This window comes from Meleagris gallopavo, chromosome 8 (genome assembly GCF_000146605.3).
Source record: "Meleagris gallopavo isolate NT-WF06-2002-E0010 breed Aviagen turkey brand Nicholas breeding stock chromosome 8, Turkey_5.1, whole genome shotgun sequence".
NCBI lineage: Eukaryota > Metazoa > Chordata > Aves > Galliformes > Phasianidae > Meleagris > Meleagris gallopavo.
In genome coordinates this window covers 28,124,030-28,134,616 of record NC_015018.2, presented here as the reverse complement: position 1 = coordinate 28,134,616, position 10,587 = coordinate 28,124,030, and the positions used below count along the sequence as shown (strand labels likewise).

Sequence of the window (10,587 nt, the reverse complement as noted above, 5' to 3'; positions counted from 1 at the left end):
TGATTTGATGAGAAATTTCTTTTTTGTCAGATGAAGTTAGCAGTTCTGGCTGAGAGAAGTCAGATCTGTCAATTTGCTCATTGTTACATGCAGATCTGTAAGTTCTGCTTTTCTTGGAAGTGTGACATTTTACACCCTTCATCCCTCCAGTTCTTGACATAGAAACATTTACATTTTTGAAGGGCTAATGTACTAAAAAGTCTTTGGTTGAATTTACAGCTTAGAAGCATTTGAATAACTCTTCAAAAGTTTTAAGCTGCTGGTTTAAAACAGATACTGAGAATAGACTATAGAGAAGTAATGTCAAGGGTATGTTGAAAAAATACCTGTCTAGAATATATTTATAATTTCGTTAGCTATTGCCATCAAAATCTAAGGACTAGCATTCAAATATACTGATGGATTTGTGTTCATTCAGAAAAAAACATCTTTACACATACTTAGAGATCTATACAGCTGCTGTTCCAGGCAGGGTGGAGTGCATACAGGGAAGGTTTGAGGACAATACAACCAGCTGTGTAGAATAGGGAGAAGAGATTACCTTTGTGACTGACCTCTTTGTGAGGATATTAAGAGAAACAAATGATTTCCGTGCCCTTCTCCTTGGACAGACATTGTCAGACTCATTAAATTAAAGCAGCCAAGCTCTGTGCTGCTTACAGGCAGGGATGTTTAGATCTGAGCTGGCCTTGTGCCATGATGGTTACACTAGCACGTAGATTGCCATAGCAGAGGGTAATATCTGCAGAGCGGTGCACAAGCTGTAGTTCAACACACTAGCACAGCATACAGGCTTTATTGCATGCAGTGTACAAGCTTCTTAACTAACCTTAAAAGTGTAGCATGGGTATAGACTTTCCCTTTTTTCCCCCAAATATGCATGTAATACCTTGGGTGGAGGACAGCATAAAGCCCTCTTTCCCTAAACCCCATTTTTCATTGAGTGATACTGGAGCACCTTTGCCATTCCATATAAGCCTTTCTGTCATTATGAAAACCATCACTCTCTTCCAGAAGGTAAAACAAATTTATCCATACTCAGCAGATCCTCTAGTTAAAAGAACAATGCATGTTACAATTTTCTGTTCTAATTTGTCTTAACCAAAGCCAGCTCTTGGGAGACATCAGTTTTGTAAATTTAATAATGTAAGCACGGAATCAGTTTTGAGATTTCAGACTTTAAGAAAGTGATGGTACATACATTGATTAGTTCAGTGGTTGAATCAGAAGGGAGCAATTACACACGAAGCCATCAGTGTCCTGTGACAAGTATGTATAGGAAAGTCGAATGCTCATTTCACCTGCTCACAAGAACTGTTTGATATTCTCTTGTAGAATTTGTAAGTTCTTAAGGAAAACTAAGAGATATGAACAAAACTTCAAGAACATACAAAATCTCAAGCTACGTGTCAAGTAGAAACAGGTACAAAGAGCAGATGGCAACTTGGTTATATTTTAGTGTTAAATCCAAGCTATGCTTTTTGTGACTGATAAGCATCTCAGGCTTTCATGTTTTTTAGGATTAAGTCTCACAGAAATGGGGCTTGAATATCTTCTTTTTTTTCAGCAAAGAAGGCATGAGGATACTTTTATCCTGAATATTTCCTCAAGTATCTCTTATGTGAACATCCATCCATCAATCAGCTCAGTGAAACTGTTTTCTAAGTTATAGTTCATAGGCAAAATTTTTTGCTGGATCACCCAAGGCAACATTATTATTGTACTCCAGTCTCTATCCACTGTCACAATGCCATGTGTACTTATCCAGTGTTAAAAGACCAGTTCTGAAAAGTGATAATGTAAAGGTTTAGAGAGTAGGAAGATTAAAAGGTTAAGAAATTGGCATTTCATTACAGTTTAATATAATTCTCCTCCGTTGACATTGATCTTGACTCTTACTACAGTCCTTTGAATTTTTTTTAGAAAAAGGTTTTAGATGTCTGGCTTACACTTTCCGCTGAAAGAGATGTAATTTCATGCCACACTGAAACTTTGATACATCCTGTAATATATTACAAATTATCAGGAAAACACATTTTCCATTGCAAGTATATCTATATCTGTTCAGCTGCACTCATTTTCACTGCTATTCCTTCTGGATTTTCCCACAATCCTGTTTAATCTTGACTACTCTCAAGCGTTTCTCCTTGTCAGCAAAGCTGCATCTCACAATTCAACCTTTCTTTCACACCATTAGTAGGTGTACTGAATTTATCCAATACTCTTAACGATCCCAAAGGACATAGCTATTAGAATTTTTCTAGCTGAGAAAACATTTCCTTTTAGTTATTTTCTCTCGTTCTTTTCTAAATCAGGAAGTGATCTTTAGGATTGATGATACTGCTGCCTTTATTTATGTATTTGTTCCTTTTATTCATATTTTTCAGCAAAATGCTGAAAAATATATTTGATGGTAATGAAATTCAAATGCCCTCGCTGGGATTTACACTTCTCCTTCAGATTTTAGCACAGTTTTCTGTGTTTTTCTGGATCAGGTTTGTTCACTGAATGATGTCAGAGAAAGCGTTAGTAAAAGAGTTAGAAAATAAAAATGAACTGTTTGCCCCAATTTTCTCTCATCCACTATGTTTTATCTGCAAGGCTTAGGAAGACTGTGCTTACTATTATTAATGGCCTTCTAGTTTTTCCTCATCACATTATATTTTGCCCAAGGGTTTTGTATGTACTACACTAATTACGTCCAAGGCTGCTAAAGCACGACTTCTCAGCCCATACTTCCAGGCTGACAAATTTCATCCATTTGAAAAAAACTGGAAAAATTTTGGGTAACTGCTAAAACAATATTACAGTAAGGATCTTGATTTTAAAACTTTTTGTCTTTTATTTATATCACATTTCAGTCCCTTTGGACTGATAGTACCTCATCTTAGTGATTCCATTTCAATACGATCTCATGTTGTATTATTAATTTTCTTAAAAACAAAATGGGGTTAAACAAAAATGGGGACTGTAGTAACCTCTGGAATGCTTAATTTTTCTATTTTTTAACTTTCTGTTTTGTTTTTGCTAAAAATTGCATTTTCCTTTCCTGCATTTGCAGCCTGCTGAATTTTCCTCTTGGTTCTCTTTTATGTAATGAAATGTAAAAATATCTACACTTCTCTGCATGCTCAGCTAATACTTGAGCAGTTGAGCTATTAAATTTGGAAAGTGATGCTTGCAGAGAATGGAAACACAAGTGCATCGGGTAGGCTGCAACAAGGAATAATGAGCCAATGATTGCACTAGGCATAATGGAAAACTGGAATAAAACAGTGCTCATTTTTTGCCCTTTGCATAAAACTGGGAGAAACAGGAGGCTGTGCATGCATTGATCCTTGCCTTGTCTTCCTTGCAGATGTCAAAAAAAGAATTGAGCAGATTAATTTTTTCCGTAAGTATTAATGTTGAAACATGCAATATATGCCAGGAACCTAATTGGCATATTGCATTAATTCAAGGAAATTATTTTCAGTAATTTGAAGGAATAATTCTCGTGTATAAATATAATATTTTGACAAGCACAGCAGCAGTTATTTAATTAGCTTAAGACATTAATTTTCCTGAAGATATAAAGTAATACATTCCACATCTGCAGCTTGAAACAATGATAGACCATGCCAGAGGTGATGTCTGGCTGCACAGAAGGTGGGTAAGCGTCTCAAAAGGAAAGAGGAGAGAACTTGAAGTAACATACCAAACATTTGAAAAACAGAACCACATACACTGCAGTCTGAGATCTAAATAGTTAGATTTTATGGTACTGATACATTAGCATGGTCCATACAGTGGTACAGCAGTGTGGTGAAACAGCAATACTTGAACACTGTCAGAGAAGAGCATAGCATGATCTAGAAGAACAAGCATAGGAAAAGTCACGTGTTGTGGCTTGAAAAGGAAAAAGTGTCCAAAAGATTCGCTGAATAACAGTTAAATTAGGTGAGTTAAAAAGAAATAAATGCTCTTAAAGATAGGTTTAAACCAAAGATTTTCAATATAGCAACTATTGGAGACATCCAAGGGACAGAAACTAGAAATAACTAAATGGCAGGACCTAGTGGTTAGATGGTAGTATAACTATCTGGGAGCTGCTGGAAAAGGCAGGACATGGATTGTCTATTCAATACTCTGAATGTGTTAGGGACTGTTTTTTTCTTTCATGAAGTGGAGGAAATTACACAGAAAGTAGCTATTTTAGATTTAATTCAAATTCTTTTGGAGGAAATGGTTGAGAATCTTAAAGTGGAAGTTAATTCAAGTGAAAGAGATCATAAAAATGATAAGTCTTCCACTCTTCCTTTAAATTGCAAATAACAAAATAAGGGTAATGGACTTCAAATGGCTCAGGGAAATGCAAGTATCTGAGAAGAGATAAGGAAAAAGAAATACACAAGATAAAGGCACAACAGCAAATTATGCTAACATGGAGGAAAGATTTGAAGTACATCAAAAATTATCATGATTGCATCAAGAACACTTTAACAATCTGAAAATCTAAAAGAAAATCATAAAAAGCAGGAAAAAAAAGGCACATATATGATGATAAGTATAATGAAATAGCACAAGCAAAGCAGAATAAAATTAAAAAATGCTGAAGCACAGAATGAGTCACAAGTGGCATGATAATATTTGCATTCAGTTCAAATGGGACAGATCTGTGCTGGAAATAGTAATAACTTCTGTGGTGGTACATATCAGCAGACTGCTGTTTTCCACAAGGATTATGCCAGATCACAATGGCTTGTTCCTTGGATTTGACTCTTTTTACTCTTTGAATTCACTTGTATTAATGCTTTACTTCTCTATGTCCTCCAGTAGTGTGATTTCAAAAGATCAAATCAAAGAATGGCAGTGGAGCTTCAGTGTCACAGGTGCCGATTCCAGCTGTGGTAACTGCAACTGTTCACCATCATTACAAGATGAGGCATACGTTAAAATTAATTCCATGTATCACAGTTTACTTCCATCAAGGTTGCACATAGCTATACTAAATATTAAAAGAAGATCAAAACAAAAACTACAAAGCACAATTTTCAATTACATCCCATGGAGCACTTTTGTGATTTCATCATAAAAGTTATTAGCCGTATGTCAGAATCAAGATGGAGAACCATGTAGTCAAAGGTAACACTGTGGATTGATTATACCAATAAAAACAAATCATTTAGTTATGCCACGATGACAAATATCTTCAGGCTACAAGAATGTCTAAGAGTAGAAAGGTTCAAAAAATGTCACTGGAACACTGTGGAAGCAGAGTACTCTTGTTTCACCACTTTACTTTTTTTTTTTTTTACATGGCTGCATTACTAATTTCAATGTATTTTATGCTTCTGTATGTTCTCTCAATCCCTCTTTTTTTCCAGGCTATGGAAAGAATGTTTTGTCATTTACCGGAAAACAAAGTGAGAAGAATCATAATTTGGGCTGAAACACTTCCCATCTGTTCAAATATTTCAAATGCCTAATTGCACTGAAGAGAATAATTTGTAATAAGCTTTGTCTAGATAATTTATTGACTGAAGAGCCACTGTGTTGCAAGACAAGTTATTCAGTTTTAACTTAGGTTTTCGTTATGACCTTATGTGTTCACATCCTTTCTCGTTTTTGTCAGCTTAACTACTTTTCTTCCATTATTTTCCAAATTTGACCTGTCTTCTCTTTATCTTCCATGTTGACCTTAGAAAAAGACAGCGTCTCCTTGGTAATCTAAGAGCAGTTGGAAGTTATTCTAGACTAAAAGAAATTAAAATACTCCTCACTTTCACACAAAAGATTTAGAGCCAATCCCCTCAAAGAAAAACAGAGCTTTTAAAACTCTCTTGACAATAATTAATGAGCAAAACACTGTCTTTATTTTTGAATAAAAGTATAGACAAACTTTAAAATAAATATTCTTTGACGTGATTCATCTATCCACTATTGCTCTCTCATTCTGTATTATCTGAATTATTTTAAAAGAAAACAGAAAAATTCCTCTTTTAAATTATTGTGTTCTGTTGTTTGCATTCATAGTTCTATCAAAACAGCACAGTACAGACATATCATGTAAAGAATAGGACCTATGTTAATGCCTTACAAAAGGATGCTGTTACCTACATTGCCCATCAGTCTGTATTAGTTTGACATGGGCCTAGTAAGTTGTGATTTGTCTTAGTGTAAACATACATGAGCACACATATGCACATTAGCACACATTTTAAGTTCTGTAGTTGTTTTGGGCCTGTTGTTTTTTTTTTACTTACACCCTCTTACTACATAGACATCCATTCTAGAAGCTGCCTGTGGAAAAGAACTGAGATCCTGATTTTACTTCCCCATCCGGGAGAGCCTATCTTCAATAAAGTACCAAAAATGCCTTGAATAAAAAGGCTGTTTCATGTCCAGGGTTGTGTGTGAACGCCTGCCTGTTACAAAATGAATGACAGTTTTATAAATAGCATGCAATGTGGATGCTTTCTGTGAGGGCAAAAAATGAATGTCCACATCCCTCTGAAGAATGTCAGAAAATTATTCCAGTAGAATGACAGCTTGTCATGCACAGGGGGGTGTCAGTGTGAGCTTTCAGCATGTTTGTGTGGTCTACAATTAAAGAGGATAAACTTCTCAGGTATTACAGTCTGGGTCTTGAAGGAAAGGGGCCTTAAGTGCCTTTGATGCCTCTTTGACTCAGCTGGAACATCTAATACAAGAGCCAGATCTAAATAGGAAAGGGCAGAAATGTCTCTGCGGGATGATGATAGCTGTTCATACCTGGAGACCTTAAAAGTCATTAAAGCACAGTGCAGTTCAGTGCTGGTTCACTCCAGAGCATTTCTCAATGTTGTGACCTTCAGTGTTAGCATAACACAGAGGGGATGAAATTGAATGCATTTATCATATTTAGCCACTTTCAAAGACAGATGAGCAGTGAAAAAAGGCAAAAGGATGGACCTTATCTGACTGTGGAAATGTGATTCATTTTAGTATGCATTCACACAGACATATGAAATGCTGACTTGTTTGGGGTACCTTCAAGAAAAGACCTTTTAAACACAAAATTAATCTGTAAAGTCTAACAGAGGAAGGCGAATTTAAGAAAATATTACCTCTTGTTTGTGTCTTTCTTGATCAGCCTTTTGGGTTCAAGAATCAGACCAGAGAATCCTTCTCTGTTTTGATGTATTTGAGTCAAAAGAGCTGATTATGTACTGCTGGATAGCAAGTAGATAGGTCTCAGGAAACAAAAAATAAACTCTCTGTAAAAACCTGTCATGTGAACTCTGGGCAGAAGTTGAGCCCACACAATCCCCAGACTACCCAAAATATGCTGTTTGTTCATATTGGATCTTTTTGTTTCCTGATGACTGCTCTGTTGCCCTACTTCTGAAACTTTTGGCATCATGTCTTTGCAGAAGTACAAGGTCTGTCTCTCAAGTGCCTGTGTCAGAGGACATCTGCATTACGGAGCAAGAATAGAACAGTTCCAAAATTAAGGAACTAAAAAGGAAGGAAGGCAAAAGAGTCTGTCATGCACTCTATTGTGGTGGCTGATTTTCACATCCACAGAGAAATTTAAGCAAAATTCAGATGGTTTGTCAAGGGAAATATGATTGAATTATCTCTATAGCCCAGCTGAAAGGTGAAATGATGAGCAACCTGGAATTAAATTAAAAACCTAAACCCATTAAAGTATTCAGATTTCCCAGTCTAAGATAAAAGTGAAAACCTTTGAAATTAAGCAGTCTCCCTACCCTTATCTCAAGCTGAAGACGCTGCTGCTTTGGATAACACAAAGGAAGCCAGACTGGATTATTGCTCATTTGAACACTGGTTTTCAAATGCACCATATTTTCCTCAAGAAATGAACGTTATTCATTTCAGCTTATGCTGGATATCAAAGTAACTGTAGAAAAGGACACAAAATAAATTACCAGCCATCCTTTGATCCCAACACACTCCCACTGCTCCACTTCCCCACTCCAGAGAACAACGAAATAGGACCATATCTCTTCCTTATTCTCAGCACAGTGCTGCATACCCTGAGTCTTTCAAAGCTCATTCCTTTTCTGAACAATGTCTTTATTTGTAACTCAATCAATTTTAAACTCTGTGTAAGATTTTCTCAAATGCTTGTTTTCTCACATGACTCTTTCTTGCCTTCAAAGTGATTCTTCTTAAAATGCAATTCCTGAGTCCCACCTTGTCTGGCTTGAAGAGACAAATAAATCTCTCTCTTTGAGGAATCCAAATCTGTTCATCTATCCCATCACAATGAAGTATATTCATGTACAGAAGTATTCCATTCCTATATGCAATATAAGCAAGAAAACAAATGTTTTTCTGTTTAAATTGGTTTTCATGTTAGGGCAGTTACACTTGTGCTGCATGTGAAATGAATCCTTGCCTTCCTTCATAAAGGCAACACCATACTGAATCACCGTTTGATGACATAAAATACTGGAAAAACATATGACAAACTATGTGATATCCCAAATCATGAATATAAAGGGATCAATATTGAATTCCTTAAGTACAATAATGACGAAAAAACCTTCATGTATAACAAAGTGGGACCAGTTCTGTGTATTTATTTGTTCATATGATGCACCCACATCCCTTCCATTATGCCTGATTGCACTCTAGGTGTATAAACACTTCAGGGCAGACATTCTTTCTTTGAAACTTGCACGACATCAGAATAATGAAGCCTCAATCCCAACAATGGTCAGAAGAAACAGCAGGGGTAGAAATATTTACTACTACTAACAATGTTACGTTACTGAAGAAAATGGTTTTTTCAGTTGCATTTTGAATAAGAGGAAAATTGAAAGCAAGTTGCTTCATAGCCCTTGATCTCTTCTGTTTCTACTTTGGAACTGAATGTGTCCTGGAGTAACCAAGCAATAGAGAACTTCTCTGATGTGAAATAACCAGAAGGAAGAGAAGGGAAGAAATACCTATTGCTATCAGGCCTCCACAATCAGATTTCTCCAATAAAATTTGCAAATTGCTTAGAATATCTTCAGTGGAGGAAAGTTACTGTTGTGCCTTTGTTGTACTCCTCGAGCACTCGTCTACATGCTAGATAGCAACTGAGACACCAATGGAAATTCTCTCAATAAACATATTTTTTTTTTAATTAAACGTAAAAATAAAACCTTTGAAATGGTATTACTCCTTCCATCATCAAAATATTGTGCTGGTGTAGTTAAATTTCCCCCTTGCCTTAGGTTTCAGTTCTCCAGAATTAAATATTCCATTTCAAATCCACATTTGGTATTTCAGTGATTTACACCTCATCTAATTTTGCTAGACGTCAGATGCCCTTTTAATGAGTGCTTGGAGGGTTTCATTCCATTATAGTTCCAGAGAAGCTGATGCTGCATTTTCTTTCAAATTCAAAAATTTAGCTGGCTGACATCCAACTTGCAATCAAATAATAATGAATTTTTAAAACTACTCCTTCCCAAGCAGATTCTCAAGAATAAAATTAAAAAATAGAAGAATAAATGTGCCAGATTTATACAAGTCTTTATAAAAATTGTCCAGAAGAAAAAGTGCATTGCTGTAATTTCTCAAAAATAGAACAAGTAACCTTTGGGATGTTTCTTCCATCTAATCAACTGAGAATATTAACAATTTCACATGTTTGCTGTTCCTGCTATGTTTAATAAATGAACTAAATGTGAGCACTGTCTGAAAAAGCATCTATTTAAAGCCTGCTGTACAGCTAACTCCCTGTTGCGCTGGGCAAGAAGGAAGTGCAGAGGCAGAGTAGCAATCTACAGAGATAAGCATAGTTAAGAAATAACCGAAGATAAACAGTTTTTTCTGAGAAACTATGGCCAAGATGAAACAGCGAACAAGGCATCAAGCAACTGGAATCCTTGGTTCCCTTTCTCTTTACTTTCCTTTACTTTCTAAACCTTGAACAGCCTTTGTAATGTATCCACTCTTCCATCCATCTTCTCTCTTCTCTGCCTATCCATTTTCACATCATATATGCAATACCCTCCCTGCCCCCTGAGAAGAAAAGGTATCTCTCTGAACAACTGTAAACAAAGTATAAAAACAACTTGTGTAAATTATCATGAACTATTTGGAGATAGTGGACAGAGAATTTCCCAGTTAGTTTATACCACTCCACTTTAATCCATCCATTTGATTGTTTGCAAGCGTTGTTTCCATTTTATAAAGATGGCTTTCATAACCTAGAATATAATTTATCATCCTAGTGAAAAGTATATGGTCATATGGTATGTAGCTTGTGCACCTTATTGATTAGGTGTTTCACTAGCAAGTTACATTGACAGGACCTGCTGAGCTTGCCAGGTGCTCCTTGTGAAGGTTTTTGTAAACGCATTTACCACCCACAGTTTAAAACCAGTTATTTATTTGCTTGCTTAATACCATTTCCAATGGTCTATATCCAGTATGTCCAAACAGCTGATCTATTAGCTAAATATTTATAAATAAAATAATAAAATGGCAGATTCTCCCAAGAGAGTCAGCACTCCCCTTTCCTGCATATAAACAAAGTCCTGCCAACCCATGTGAGATGCTTCCCTGTCTATTCTGGCAGTGAAAGGACACTGATGTCTCCTT

General features: G+C 36.0%; 1 long non-coding RNA gene across 1 annotated transcript in view; it reads right to left on the bottom strand.

The window, feature by feature from the left end:
- Nucleotides 1-5,287: 5,287 nt before the first annotated feature.
- Nucleotides 5,288-10,587, bottom strand: part of LOC104912039 — a 38,127-nt gene continuing 32,827 nt past the window's right edge. The window contains exon 3 of the long non-coding RNA XR_004160555.1: nt 5,288-8,287. This is a non-coding gene — a long non-coding RNA (uncharacterized LOC104912039). The remainder of the gene's footprint in view (nt 8,288-10,587) is intronic.